This window comes from Furipterus horrens, unplaced genomic scaffold, assembly GCF_987537825.1.
Source record: "Furipterus horrens unplaced genomic scaffold, mFurHor1.1.pri manual_scaffold_1, whole genome shotgun sequence".
Taxonomy (NCBI): domain Eukaryota; kingdom Metazoa; phylum Chordata; class Mammalia; order Chiroptera; family Furipteridae; genus Furipterus; species Furipterus horrens.
In genome coordinates, this window is record NW_028327171.1 from 172387440 (window position 1) to 172404089 (window position 16650).

Genomic DNA, 16650 nt, shown 5'->3' on the forward strand with positions numbered 1-16650 from the left:
CCCCTTTTCAAGTTATTTACTTGTTGAAGAAACCAAGCCACGTGGGAAATAGAATGATCCACATGCTGGATTTGGCTGGTTGTTATTTACCTTTTTTCTCTGTCACCCAGATTATTAGAAACTGCAAATTTAGATTTAGAAGCCTGATTGGATTCAGATTCTACTTTTTGACAAAAATTCTGCATCCACAGTACTTTATGTAGCATCTCCTCAGGAGGCGCATGTTGTCTAGTTGCCCTACTTCAGTGATGCTGAGATTCAACAACAGCTTCAGGGAATAATATCCTGATTTGCTGTGAAGTTTTCCCCATCATTTTTTTTCAACTCATGATTTTATCTGGTAGTAATTATCATCTGAATACATTATTTCATTAGGGATTGTAAATGTGGTGATTTCTCCCACCTCCACCGCACCCGGTCCTAGCATTCCTTCCACGTTAATTAGCTGAAATTCCTTTGTAAGGCCCATTACCTCATCAGCTAGTAGTTGGTGGCCCTGAAACACATGTCACACAGGAAAGGCAGAATAAGTGTTCAGTGCTTCCCTCTGAGGGGACAATTTCAGAAACAGCACTTCAGTTTCTTCAAAAGACCACCAAAGTTGTTTTTTTAGGGTGAGAGTTCCTCTTTCTTTTTAGTATTGTAAATTCATGGATTTTAAAAGTATTTGTTATGTTTTAGTTAGTTGAAGTAGTTTTTTCTCTACAAATAAAACCTTCTTTGTTCATTGAGAGCCCTTTCAAATTGGCTTCTGTATATACGTGAAGAAAGAGAATTTATCATAAGTGAATCACAGTGAATTTTCACAAACTAAACATTCCTAGATAATCAGCACCCAGATCAAGATACAGAGCATTCCAGAAGCACCCCTATCTCATTAGTTTCTTTGACCCTGTTTCTTGGTACTAGCTGTCCCAAGCTCCTCTTGTTTATGCCATTTTACAGTCTAAGAGTCAGCTATTCCAGCCCTGGCTTGTGTGACTCAGTGGATAGAGTGCCAGCCTGTGAACCAAAAGGTCGCCAGTTCGATTCCTAGTCAGGGAATATGCCTGGGTTGTGGGCCAGGTCCCCAGTTGGGGGCATGCGAGAGGAAGCCATCGATATTTCTCTCCCTCCCTTCCCCTCTCTCTAAAAACAAATAAATAAAATAGTTAAAAAAAAAAAGAATTTTGAAAAAAATAAGAAAAAGAGTCAGCCATTCCAGCAGCTCTGATTCCTTTTAGTATAAAATGGAATTTAGAAATTACAATCTGGGCAATAGGACCACCCAGTCTTATCAGTTGTTTTTCAAGGAACATAGTAAGAAATATATATAAATATATAAATTAGGAATTTATACTGATTTTTCCAAGTTAAATTTATGGAGTGTTAATATTTGATTTTATATTTGTATCTCTTTTCTCTTACCCTGAAAATCTTGGTTTACAATGACATTTACAGAAGTTATTTGTTAAGTACATCAAATGGTTTCAAGTGAATAACTCAGCATTAATACTACTAATTGTTTTATTTTTATGTGGAGAAAAAGTAGACGGTTTTATTTACTTTTTATTATTATCATTTGGTTTTTCAAATTTTATGCATAAGGTCAGAAGATGAATTTTTCTTTCAAATCCACTTTTGTATCTGTGTGGATATGTTTTTTTGACAGTGAGATTCAGTCTATTAAGTCTTTAGTTAAGCAGATAATTTGAGTTATTTGCAACTCATTACATCATGAGCAGGAGATGCTCCAGAAGTGACCATGGGATTATTGTTCTCTCGAGGTGATGGATTAATTTGTGCCACAGTGAATGCATGTATTAGTGTTCACCCTTCATCACAGTGCAGGTCCCAAACAGACGTAAGATAAACACTAAATGAAGCAGAGAATGCCCCAGCACTCTGGTTTTATTGCTTTGTTTTATTTGACAAATGGATATTTTATGGCTGCTTATTTTGGACAGACATTTTTTTAACCTTGGTTGGTCAACTTATCCAGTACTTTGATTTTTAGGATACATTTTATAACATTTGACCATAGGAGAAATGTAAGAGTTCATAGGGACTATGAAAATCGGTAGCCTCTCCCTTTCTTCCCTGCCTCCCTTCCTGCCATCGACCCTTCCTTTATTTTAACTATGACCAAGTAGTTGTTCGTGACGCAGAGTGCTGGTAATGAGAGAGAAAAAGAAGGGCTGCTTCAATCCTTCTTTAACATTTTTCACCTGTTTTCCCAAAATTTCTCATTCCCAAACCACCATAAAATCAGAATCTAGTATTTGTTTTTTAAAATGTGTTTTTACATATGCAAGAATGCTTAATACTAAATTAGTCTAACCCTGAGGGTGATTTAAAATTTTATTGACTTTTTATTTTATTGGATTTTCACATTAAATGAATAATGTGAAATACTGTGTGTAGTGAACCAACAATAGAGATCTACTTTGAAAGGTTGGGCTTTTGGAGAACAAGGATATATCAGGAGCAAAAATTCAAAACTTTGCCCCAGTAAGAAGCTGATACAAAGATGTTGGACTAGCACATAGGCTCCCCAAAATGTAAACTGTGTAGACTTTTAAAGGTTTGAAATTTCAGAAACAATGACAATGTAAATAGATGTGTGTTTATCCTGCATGTTATGTCACCCGGCTATATCCAAAGTGGTTCTTCACTCATGTAGGGATTCTTTGTCCATTCATTTATCCAGTAAAGTGTATTGAGAAGCTACTCAGTATGTACCAAGCACTGCTCTGGGTCCAGGGGTTAGCACAAGGAGAGCATGAAACATAATAGGTGAAGTCTCTAGGGATAGACAATAAGGCATTAAATACATCATGTATCTACTGAGTAAGAGAAGTGCTGTGAAGAAAATGAAAATATTGTGCTAGAAAGTGACAGGGTACGTGCCTATTATGAGGTGACACAAGCTGAGAACTGAAGGGTGATTTACTGACTACATTTTCACATTTAGAATATTACATTGAAAAGTACTGTACAGTTTGTTTATTTAAGCAATAACTACAAATTTGGCATTTGAATTTATTTCCAAATGTCTAATTTTTTTTCAACTGGCATTCTAAACAGTTAAACACTGAGATTAAAATTCCTTATTTTGTCAGCTTCTAAAAACTAGGGAAGTCCTGGGTAGAAGGTATCTGGGAACTCTCTCTAGTATATGTGTAACTTTTCTGTAGACTGTAAACTATTTCAAAATAAAACATTTAAAGAAAAAAACTGGTGAAGAAATACCAAAAACCAAAACTTACAAATAGAGTTAATTTACATTTAAAAAAATTTTTAAACTCATGCATTTTCTTAAAATACTCTTGGACTACTTAGGAAGTTATTCTTCAGGTGGAAATTAGCAAATTTTTTTCACATGGGCTTTTAAGGCTTTTAAATAAACTGGCATCATAGATAAAAGAGCAGGGCCCAGTTGGCAATTATTGACACCTGCTACTGCTCTCTGTCGGCCTGTTTTAACAGAGTGCAGTGCACCCCCCTCTGAATTGTTGATTCAGTAGTATGGGTGAGCTCGAGAAATTCCATTTGGCATAAGTTCCCAGGTTACATGCTGATCCTGGCACCACTGACAGAACTTCTATAGCAAACAATTAGCACTGGCTTTTCCCAAGCTTGAGATTTGGGGAAGAGTAGCTTAGCACATCCCAATTCAGTATCAAGTGACATTTTAAACCTTCCTTAGAATTCCTTAAACTTCCATTTATTGTCTTTGTGACAAGACTCACTAATGACCCAGGTGTCATTTTACTGCTCTTGTCTGGTTTCCAGCCTCAAATTCTGTTGCTGTTGTCTCTTTTCTCACTGCTCTTGGGGGGTTTTGCTTTTTAAAATAAGTCCCTTTTCTGTTCTGTTTTGTTTGTTTGTTTTTTTGTTGTTGTTTTGGGTGGTATTTTGGAGTGAAATAGGTCTCGTATTTACTCTTCCAGCTTTATCCCATTATGTGTGTGTATTTTACAGTAATTTTTTCTTTCTTGATTTCCACAAAACCCCATGAGGTAAATTGGGCACAGAAGTATCTTCCTTGCATTGAGGAAGTGAAGACCCTGAGACACAAAATTGTGTGATTTGCTGAAAAAGGAAGGCTTGAGCATTTTTTTTTTAATCTTCACCTGAGGATATGTTCATTGATTTTAGAGAGAGAGGAAGAGGGAGAGAGAGAGAGACAGAGAAAGAGAGAGAGAAACATCGATTGGTTGCCTCCCGTATATACCCTGACCAGGGGTTGAACTCGCACCTAAGTATGTACCCTGACCCGGACTCAAACCCTCAACATTTTGGTGTATGGGATGATGCTGCAACCAATGGAACCACTGGGCCAGGGATCAAACTCAAGCTTTTTGACGTCCACTTCTTTGATAATTATAATGTACCATGAATATGACGCTGTTTCTGGACCTCAGATATGGTTTGTTAAGCCATCAGGACCCCTATTCCTTCACTTTATATCATATCTCAAATTTTTTTGATACTAAAATAATCTTGGTAAGTGTGTTATTTGATGGTTTTCCTCTATTTATGTGTAGGCTATATTTTTAGTAGGGATAGGCCACAAAATCCATTTAAAGGCATAAACCAGTACATCAGTTTCTATTTTGTGGATTTTTGTTAAATTATGCATTTTTTCCCAAATATTCTTGCCCCTAGATGCAGAATTCATAAACCTTTTTCATAGGGGCTTTTCATAAAATAGTGTTATAGATCAAATCAGTCTCAGAATCGGTATTCCTGAGACAAGTGTGCTGATCCTGCTCAAGGAAATACACACCCGTGTCTTCAGGCCTGTTTTCCCTCACAGAGTGATTTGGAGGAGAAGCTAGGAAGAGAATGCTTAATAATAGTAATAAGCATTTTACCTAGATTATTACATTTACTTCTCACAACTCCATGAACTAGATATTACTATCCCTGTTTTATAGATGAGGAAACTGAGGCAAAGGGAGATTAAGTAAATTACGTGATGTTTCATTGCTAGGAAATGGCAGAGCTGGGGATGGCTTCACACCCAAGCAATCCCTGGTATTTCTTAGTAAAGGCCGTTAAAAGGAAAACAACATCACAGGGTATGTGGAGTGGTGTATTGGTAAATGTTTAAAAATAGCCTCTCAAAAAACTTTAGAAAGTGCTCATTTGCATGGCTAATTTCACGTTCCCAAGAGGATGTCTCCGAAGTCAGAGATAGGCAGGGACGCACACCGTTGTCTCCTGAGCTGGTGTGCGCCAGCTCCAGCGGCCCCAGCTCACCGCTCCACTGTGCGTAGATCACCACCCCTCAGTTCAGTGAGTTCACGAGGCTGGAGAACCTGGGGCCTGGCAGTAGATCCACAGTTCTTCTCAGCTGTTCCTTCCCTCCTGTAACAATGAATGAGCATAATTGAAACCGAACTTAAGCTGGATGCCAAAAGCAAGTAGATTTATGGGCACCCTGACACGTAAAGGTTTGCATAAGCATTGCTATTTTGGAAAGATGACAGTTTTTTAAAAAAAACTCTGATTAAGGTTCCTGACCACGAAATATCTATGATTAAGTAGATAATGGCTAGTAAATTAGGTAGGTGGCAGGTGCAGTAATTCTGTCCAACCAGGCTAACCCATTAGCAGTGTTTTGAAAGAATTACGCTGCTGCCTCTATTCCTGTTCCTAATGCACAACTCAGCACCAGAGAGAACAGAACTTAATAATGGTCCAGGCCTCTAGAGTACCATTAGCAGCCTGAGGGGGGAGGGGGGAGTTTTTATTTTAGAACAACCAAGAGGTTTTCTTTTGGGAATGTTGAACTTTGTATAGTCTTTCTCTCCAGTTGACTACTGAATAGCTAGAGAACTCTAATCTGCAAATTATTTGGATTATTTTGGGTTATCTTTGGGCAAACAGACTAAAATCGAAAAGAGACATGAGGGTGGTTATCTACAGGCAGTTTGTGAGCACAGTCATCTGTTCTTAATGGATATGATGGAGGACTTAAGTCTTAACTAAAATGATAAGCCCAGTAAACAATATGCATGGTTTTTATGGCCCATGACATTAGACTACAATAATGAAAATGACATAGTCCCCACCCTCAAAGAGTATACAGAATCAATACAAATAAACATAGTGTAGTGCTTGTTCAATAATATAGGTATGCATAAATATAGAAGTCGTCGTCGTCGGCAGCCGTCCGTCTCGAGAGACGATGGTGTAGCTTCTTAAGAGTCTATCTGCACCGCCGAGAATGGCTGTGCAGTCCGACTCGGGAGTGACATGGTATCTGTCTCCTCCCGTGTTGAATCGACATCTTGCGATGACGCTGAAGCTACAGAGCCTGGGCAGGATGATATGGAGGGTCTGCTGTTGCCCATGCAGCAGACCCCCCCTCTCTTCGCAGCTGAAGGGTCCAAGGGAAAGACGGAGTCGATACAGCTTGGGTTCAGGTGCGCCGCAGGAGTTGCCGGTGTTGACTACAACGTCAAACCGCCTTAGGGACTCCGGCTCCGGATTTTCTGTCGGGGTTTACTCCCTTAGCCTTTCCCCTGAAGAGGTATGCCGCAAGGCAGCGGAGGTTTTTTGGAGTCAGAGTTTTCCTTCTCTGATGTACCCTGACTGGAAGATCGAACCAGCGACACTTAGCTCGCAGGCCGACGCTCAATCCACTGAGCTAAACCAGCCAGGGCAAATATAGAAGTAATACATATTAAACTGACAATTCTGTGTAATAGAATAGGAAAGATTTTATAAAGAAGATGAAACCTAAGCACAAATTAGTATAATAATAATGCCAGCATGCTATAAAAGTCACTATAGCTGATAATACAGAAACTTTTTTATTGTTGTATAATATACAAAAAAATTACCATTTTAACCATTTTTTTTAAGTGTGTAGTTCAGCAACATTAAATATATTCACTTTATTCTGTAACCATCACCAGTATGAATGTCTGAATGTCTATGACCTCCCAAAATTCTTATGTTGAAATCCTCATCCCCAAGGTGATGGTATTAGGAGGTGGGACCTTTGAGAGGTGATCAGGTCATGAGGGTGGAGCCCTCATGAATGGAATTAGTGTCCTTATAGAAGAGACTTCAGGAATATCCCTGTCCCCTTCCACCACATGAGGACACAGCAACCAGATGGCCATCTGTGAACCAGGAGGCAGGTCCTCACCAGATTGAATCTGCTGGCGCCATGGTTATAGACTTCCCAGGCTCTAGGACTGTGAGAAATAAATGCTTGTTGTTTCTAAACCACTTAATCTGTGATATTTTGTTACAGTCTCCAAATGGACTAAGATAGCTGCCTTCCATTTCCAAAATTTTTTCATCTTCCAGACTGAAACTCTGTACCCATTAAACATTAACTCTGCATTTCCTCCTCCTCATGGACCCTGACAACCACCCTTTTACTTTCTGTCTCCATAAATTTGACTACTCTGGGTACTTCAGATAAGTTGAATCATATAGTACTTGTCATTTTGTGTCTGGCTTATTTCACCAAGCATAATGCATTCATGGTTCATCCATGTTGTACCATGTGTCAGAATTTCCATACTTTTTTACGTTTGAGTAATATCTCATTGTATGAATATAACATGTTTTGTTTACCCATTTTTTCACTCATGGACACGGGTTGTTTTCACCTTTTGGTTATTATATATAATACTGCTATGAATATGGATGTATAGATATCTGCTCAAATCCCTGCATTCATTTCTTTTTGGTGAATACCCAGAATTGGAATTATGGAATCATATGGCATTTCCATTTTTGATTTCTTGAGAAACATCCATACCATTTTCAATAGAAGTTTACACCATTTTATATTCCTACCAGCAATCTAATACGGTAATCCAGGAACATTTTTAATCTCAGCCATTTTGCCTGTTTTAGCTAATTCTTCAGCATGCCTCAACTCAGTGCAGAAGCTGTTGTTTCTGGAGGAAATTGCTCCAGAGGACATGTGCTGTTATGTAAGTCACTTGGTACCCCGATAAGAGTTCGCACACACTCAACATGGATTTGTGAATTGTTATTTAAGGCACAAAGAGGAGGCAAAATCTTTTGATATTTCCCACTGTTGCTAAAAACTCTTTGTACTCTGGTGACAATCAGTACCTATTAGCAGTCGTGGGAACCATATCCCTGAATATTATTTTTCCTGTTAAAATATGAATTATGACATTTACCAAAGCTCCCTTTCAAAACATGTCAGCAAGGGTCAGAAACAAAGCGGTGGATGAAAAAGTGGCGGGCAAATCTTAGAAAATTAGTACTGGTAAAATCATTGAGTGATGGCATCAGAATGGCCTTGTCAAGAATCCATGGTAGAGGCTGTCTTCAAAATCAAATGTCCTGTGATCCCATTATATTAAATATGTTGTACAACTTTTATGCCCATGGATTTTTTTAACCTGTACTGTTAATAATCATTTTAGAAATATAAATTCACAGGGATACCTTTTGGTAATGTGATGAAAGCTATTGAATATCTCTCTAAGTAAATATAATGCATGTATATCCAACATTTTCCATATTTCTGGGTTTTAAAGAATGTGTTAAACCATTCATGAAACCCAGTTAAGAACCTCTGTAAATTAGTATTGTATGCCATCAGTAATATACCATACTCTAAAAAGTTTGCTTAGTTTATTCATTGATTTATTAGTAAATCAAGGGTAAAGTGTAGTGAAAGAATTTCCCACAAGGGCTTTGATGTCAAATAGATTTAATAAGCTTTCTAATCCCAATTTTTCTTATCTATACACTAACAGGAGAGTTACTGAGTGTATGGAAAGTGCTTGGCACATATAAAGGGCTTGCTATTTTTTTTTTTTTTTAATTGCTGGAAATTGAGGGAGCTTAAACTCCATGTTCTCAGATTCTTTTTTTTTCTTTTTTTTTTTCCAGCTTTTCTTTATTGATTATATTGTTACAATAGTTCCAATTTTCTCCTCTTTACTCCCCTCCACCCAGCATCTCCCTCCCCCAGTAATCCCCCCCTCCAAGTCCATACCCATGGTTCGTAAAAAATAACTATCCCTCCCTCTCAGATATTAAGACCCTTTGTAATCTTGTAAAGGACAATGGGCGAAGGTCTCAAGCTCCTCTAGCTGCTTCAAGCTGGACATGGTCGTCGTCCTACCTACCCTTGGGTCCAGAAATCCCTAATAATAGTGGGGGTGTGGAGGGGAGGGTGGCCTTCCCACAAGAGGAAGGATCGTGCAGACTCCAGGTCAGTTGGCTGTCTCCGGACTACGGCGTGCTTGGTTTTAACAGGCTGGCATCCTTGTTGTGTTCTGGGGGCAACAGATTTGGCGAAAAGGGTTAAAAGACATCATTCAATCCATAACTACTAGATGACAAAAGGCAGGGATTAATTTTTCAATGTTCCACATTAGGGAAAAAAAAAATAAAGGGGCTTCTTTGGAGGAAGGTGTGCTAGGCACATCTCGCCTGTCCAAAACCCTTTTGCCCATTATATTTAGTTTGGGCTGAGGGAAATAGTTTATGTTTCCTCCCTCTCAGACCTCTGGGCCCTTTCTGTCCAGGGCTTGCTATTTTTATTGGTCCTTTTTCCCTGACATGCTAGGGAAAGCTGGGAAGGAGATTATAGTAATCTCTTCTTAGGACTTTGACTTCAACTAATATTTTTTTAAGTATATTTTATTGATTATGTTGTTACAGTAGTTCCATTTCCCCCCCCTTTGCTCCCCTGCACCCAGTATACCTCTTCCCTCCAGCAATCCCACACCCCTTAGTTCATGTCCATGAGTCATGCATAGAAGTTCTTTGGCTTCACCCTTTCCCATATTATTCTTAACTTCCTCCTATTTTGTACCAACTGATTATGCTTCTTAATCCCTGCACCATATCCCCATTTCTCCTCCTCCTTCCTCCCAGCTGTTAACCCTCCAAATGATCCCCATACCTATGATTCTGTTCCTATTCTGCTTTGCTTAGTTGGATTTGTTATTATTTTTTAGATTCAGTTGTCGACACTTGTAAGTTTGTTGTCATTTTAGTGTTCATAGTTTTGATCTTCTTTTTCTTAAGTAAGTCCCTTTGACATTTCATATAATAATGGCTTGGTGATGATGAGCTCCTTTAGTTTTACCTTGTCTGGGAAGCACTTCATCTGCCCTTCCATTCCAAATGATAGCTTTGCTGGATAGAGTAATCCTGGTTGCAGGTTGCTTTTCATCACATTGAACACTGCTTGCCAGTCCCTTCCTGCCTGCAAAGTGTCCTCTGAGAAATCAGCTGATAGTGCTATAGGCACCCCACTGTAGGTATCTCTCCACCTCTCTCTTGCTGCCCCCAGGACTTTATCTTTATCTTTCACCTTTGGCATCTCAATCATGATGCATCCTGGTGTGGTCCCCTCTGGGTCCAGCTCACCCGGGACCCTCCGTGTTTCCCGGACTTGTATGTCCATCTCTTTCACAAAATTTGGGAAGTTTTCCTCATTTGTTTCAAATCTTGCTTCCTCATTCTGCACTGGTTGACACTTTTTCTTCCTTGTGTTCCAAATCATTGATTTGAACCTGTTTCCTTCCCTTCACCATTGATTTTGTGTGGATTTTCCTTTGTTTCACTTAGCATAGCCTTCACTTTTTCTCTTTATGTGTTTGCCGTACTAAAGCATATCTGTCAAGCCCATGGGCATCTTTATCACCAGTGTTTTGAATTCTTCATCTGTTAGGTTGTCTATCTCATCTGTTAGGTTGGCTATCTCCTCGTCGCTTAGTTCTCCTACTGGAACCTTGATCCATTCCCCCTTTTGGACCATACTTCTCTGTCTCCTCATTCTGACAGGCTCTGTGTTTGTTTGCCTCTGTATCCCAGGTAGATCTGTTGCTCCTGTTATGTTGTAAGGGGCAGAGCTTTAGGGTTTCGTCAATACGGGGAGACCCATTTCACCACGTTGTGGCGCTGTATGTGGGGGAGGGGTCCAAGAGGGAACAATGCCACCTGCCCAGCACTTGCCCCTTTTCCAAGCACTTCTCCCACTTCCCTATGGAACTGGTGCCTCTCTTGCTGCTGCCTTGGCCATCATCCTCAGAGTGGGTGGGTCTGCGGATGTTCTAGGACTATGGGGGCCCTTTAAACAACTGTATTCTGCTGAGATCGGCATTTTCTGCCTCCACCTCAACCTCCACTGGTCTGCACAGTCAGAAGCAATGAGGCTTGATTTTCCCTGGTGCTGGGACCATGAGCTGTGCAGTCTGGTCAGGAGCTGGGAACGCTCCCCGGTTGTCCCTCCTAACTTTTAAAAATGTGTGACTGCCCTTTCGACCATCCTGCCACTGCTGCCGCTGCTGCAGCCACCACACTGTGTTCTCTCTGCCCCTGCTCCGCCCCTCCTGCCTGTCTGGATGAGTATTTCTTCTTTATATCATTGTTTGCTGGACTTCCATGCAGTTTTATTTTCTGGAACTTCTGGTTGTCTCTAGTTTTGAGGTAGTTGTATTCCTTCTTAGTTGTGGAGGGAGATGCAGCGTGTCTGTCTATGCCTCCATCTTGGCCAGAAGTCTGATTTTTTTTTTTCAAGTAATATTTTTGATGTGCTGTTTTACGACTCTATAATTTTTTGAAAGGCCACGTATGCTTTGTTAATTATAAAATTAGTAGATGTCCAGAGAGAAAGATTACATGGGGAAATAGTGTAAGTGGTAGTATGATTGTTCAGGATAAGAGGTATTACCTAATCTATTTCCAAAAACAATTTTTTGAAGATTCAGTTCTGAGAACAATTCAATGTATAAAGCCCACTAACCGATAAACTTAAAGCAGGAGGAAAGAGTTGAGCCATATTCCTGGAATCTAAAATACAAAATTAAATTAGATTCTAAAGAATATTTAATTATTAAATATAGGGCCCAATATTTTAATTAGATAATATTCAGCTTAAATTATAGTTTTCAAATATAGACATTATCACATATCTCAACAGAGATTAGTGTGATATTTGAAAATGACTGATTGAAGCTGACTTTCAGGGAAACTTCCATGTGAAAAGTTACAAAGAGATAAGCAGAACAATTCTTAAATTATTAAAGAAAACTAGAAGCAATGTGACCTAGGGAAAGTAAAAGCCTTCGGTTTACAAGACTGTTACTTATACCTGAAATATAAATGTCTAAAGTATAGTAAGGAACTATTTTTCCCTCTTGAGTCAAGTCACATCTTTGGAATAGTTTTATGTAATTTGGACAGCATGAAGTGATTCCCCATATATCATTTGAATTGTAGAAATACGTAATTAACATTATCTTTTTTATTGTAATTTTAAAGACATGGCTGTTACTTAGTGGTTTATGAAACCCATATCTTTCTTTTTTATGTTTTATCCATGGTTTTGTTTTCCATAGTTTCGGTTACCTGGGGTCAACAGCAGTCTGAAAATCTTAAATAGAAATTCAAGAAATGAGCAATTCATAAGTTGTAAATTGCATACTATTTTATAGGTAGATGGTGACACTTGAGCTAAAAGCATAAAGGTTAAACTTTTTCCTGCCCTTTTTTTCTGTTTGCAAGGTAATTTCTTCAAATTTATCTTTCTCATCTATGTATGACTAGATTTTTCTGCAGAATCATTCTGTGCTTCGTTGGTTTCATTTTAATTACTGCACTTAAATTTGATGTCATTATTTGTTTTCTTAGTTTTGTACCTATGCCACTTCCCACTGTAAGTGAGCCTGTATAATCTCTTATACAAAGACTCCATTTTTCATAAAAATTTTGTGACCATGTAAAGCAGTTGTGTGCTGTAAAGCTGCCTTTGTCTTTTACTAGAATTAACATTACAAATAAGCCCTCTGTCTATCACTTACCCATAATAATTTTCTCTCCTTTTGGGGGGATAATCTTTCATTGTTTTATAGACATACTTACTTAAACATTTTTCCTTATGTGAGATCTGCTCTTTGTCAAAAGATTATTTGTGCCAATTCCCTTGGCACCCTTCATATTACTTGGTTAACATTCAGATCCTCCTCTTACACTTCCCCCTGGGGGCTGGATGATGCAGAATAGGTTTATCTATTTCATTTACTTAGTAAAGGGCCTTAGGAGAGTGGGGAGGATTAGAATCTTGGTCAGTCACAACCAGAGAACTTGTCTTTGTATACCTTTTTCCTCCTTAGTTTTATAATGACTGCACTGGAAGGCAGCCTGGGAAGGGGAGACCTAATCTGGGGGTGCACTGGGACCTGTCCATGATGCTCTTCTGAGGCCAAGACTGAGGAAAGCTGCAAAGGGCTGGGTAGGGCCATGTTCTTGCTGTGCCTCGATGGCCTCAGAAAGCTCCTTCAAGCAAAAGTGGTAAGAACTATCTCGTGGTTCTGCCATGGCTCTTTTCCTCCTTCACATGGGGGCTGTTTCTTCAGCCTGGATGAATAGGACAGGGAATAGGGCTGCAGTTGACCTCTAAAGGACACGTTAAAGGAGTAAGAAATAAACCTTTCTCGTAAGAACTTGAGATTTTATAGTTGTGTTACCACATTATAGCTCAGGCTAAGTAGTCCCCAGTTTCAAATGTTTTTTTCTGAGCATATACTAGTTATGATGCCTATGAACAGCAAGTTCTAGAAGTCTCCCCTGCCACCTTTTGCTTTAGTTAGGTCCCTGGGTCAGAAATCTGAATTGTATGTCACTCAGTGTAAATGCAAATATTACGGTACTTAACATTGATAAGAAGGAGGAATGAGATAGGAAAATTAGATGTTCTTTTTTCATATTGCTGTTATTTCCAGCCACAATACTTTTCTCATTGAATATAAAAATTATGTTAGTGTTGACTTTAAATCTGTGGTCTTTTTTTTCTTTTTTTTTTTTTTTTGGTGTACAATTTTGTTTAGGCAGTTTCTGAAAATGTGCTTTGATAGAGATGAAATAAGTATATTTTTTTAAATGTCACAACCATTTTTACACTCTAGGAATAAAGAATAAGTAGGTGCAACCTACTAACAGAGTTTATACTTCCTTTTGTAATGCGTTTTGAAATGGAGAAGATGATCCAACACTTGACTTATAATCAAGGTGGCATGATCTCATTCAACCTTTTATTTAGGTACTTGAAGCCTTTTTTGTTAAAAATAAGTAAAAATTTAATAGAAACAACAATAACCTCAAAAATCATTCTTAGAACGAATAAAATTCTCTCACCTTTTCTTCATTCTTTATATTCACAATTGCGATTCAACCAAAATGTTGCTCTTTCCTCATAGACAAGTTATCCTGAAAATGTCATTTTAAGTTAAAACAAAAATAAAGATGTTGGCATTGGTGTTAATCAGGAAAAGAGAAGTTGGATGTAGTTAAGGGGAAAAATAAAGTGCAATAGAGGAAATGTTGGCCCTTGATGCAGCTTGAATTGAATTTACTTCCAAGTGGATAACAGTTTAGTGAGTTTGGTTGTCTCAGCCTCATCCCTTGAGGGCGCATGAGCACATCACAGAACCTCCATAGTTGCAGCTCAAGTGTCTGCATCTGCTTATAAGACATCTTGGACCAGAAAGCAGAGTACTTCAAATTAAGGATCTGAGCAGTGTTTTTGCTTTCTGTTTGCTGACACCAGAGCTTGGCTTGAGAAATTTAACTCACATTTATCAGACTACTTTCATAAAACAAAAGGGTTATGTGATTATTTAAATGTTAATTTATTACTGTCTTTTGCCAATACCAAATGAAACCTTATCTGAGCCCAGGAAAGAGCTCTATAGCTCATTGCATTTCTGTTAGCCCCAAAACTAGTTTTGAAGCAAGAGAAAGTTTTCCAGTGTTTGGAATAAGTAGCGTTTGTTTTTCCTGCAGTGGTAATGAAGACGAAATCTTAAGAAAGGATGACAAGTTTTATTCACTACATTGTTCATTTTTTCTCATTTATAATAAATTGCCATTTAATTATAGGGATTGTTCTTTTGAATATTCTTTATTACCTGGTAACCGTTAAAACCCTGTTTAACATATTCAGGGTCACATAATCTGTTAACATAATGCTGCAGATTTTATATAGCCCTGTATAAAATTTAATTTATTTGCATGTGCAGAGTTACATGATTTATACATAAATCACTCAATACATTTATGTCATTAACATAATCTATTGAACATTTTGTAACAGAACCCCTGGGCTGCTCCGATTGAAACAGAACCCACGGACTGTTTAGTTAGGGGCCCAATTGCCTGCCGCCAGAATTATAACTCTCAATACCAGAGTTTGGTGAAAAGAAAAAGAACTGTTTATTTGCACACAGTTCTGCCTCCCCCTCCCAGACCTGGCCAGTCTTAGGAAAATCAGAAACACCGTTTCCCTACTTCCTAGGCACAGTTCAGCTTTACCAGTAGCTGCCAATCACTCAGTTCTGATTGGGGAGATCCTTTCTGTGCTGTGGTGCCCTCCAGCTCTCAATGCAGAACTGCCTGGATTCTTAGCCTCCTTGTAAACTGCCTTCTTCCTGCAAACTGCGTGGATCCCTCTCCTCAAAGCAGCCTGGAGGCCCCCTCCTCCAAGCCACATGGAGGGAGCACTTCTTAAAGCAGCCTGGAGGGACCTGCTCCTCCAAGCCACATGGAGGGAGCACAGGAGAGCCAGCCCCAGAGAGCCAGAGAGAGAGCTAAAATGTCCCCTGCTGCTTATCTATCCCTGACTGCGTCCTCTCATGCAGTGGGTGTTGCAAGCAGATCTGACCATTCACAGAACCCTACGTAGGCTCTGTCTGCTTCTTCCGTACCAGCCCACAGTCTAAGATCCCTCCCATCTTCCTGAGTCTTGGAAGTAAAGCGGCTCTTTGCAACAATGTATCCAGCCACTAGCTCCAGGCATGCAAGGGCATCCTGAAAGCTGCTTCCTTTTCCCTATCTCCCAGCCGCAAACTCTGGGGTTTGTTTTTGGACTCTCCTGCTTCTGTAACAATTTGTCTTCAGCCTTAATTTCTCTGAACTCTGACCTACCTTTCCAAACGTTTGTCTCCATTGCAGTGCCTCAGTTGTACCTCAAGGCCACATGTCTGAAACCATACCCATGACCTTCTGTCAATTCTGGGTCTCTCTTGGCCAGCCATCACTCTAAATGCTGGAAACCTGGGGATTATTCTCTCAGTTTCTCACCACCTCTCTAGTCCATCATCTCTTGCTTCCTGATTGGGTTTTCCTCATCTTTACTTCCCTAATTTGGTTCTCCTAGTGGCTGCCAAAGTACCCTTTCAGGCATACACATCTTGGCTTTCAGCCACAGCCCTATATGGCTTCTTATGCTTAATATCTAAATGCTGAACTTGGCCCCTAGATCCTAGTAGGGCCTGGTCTCTGCCTTTCTTTGACCCTCATGTCACTGTCTCTCTGTGCCTTGATCATGTTGACCAGCACTGATTCCTGGATCACGCCACACTGGATTCCCCAGCAGCTAGTTAACTCCTGTTTATCCTTCAGTTCTTAGCTCACACCCACTTGCTCAAGGCTACCTCTGACCTCCAGACCCAGCTAGTTCTCCTTGCAATGTGTCCTCATAATACCCCATGAGGATTCAGTTTTCTTTGGCTTAAAGGTTGACTTCTGTTCACCAACAGACGCTTTCTCTTTAACAGCCTGTGCTAAAGCACCTACCCAAGTGTTCTGTGCTTCTTTCAAGGAGTATTCACATTAAGGTGGGGGCTAGAACTTGGTCCTCTT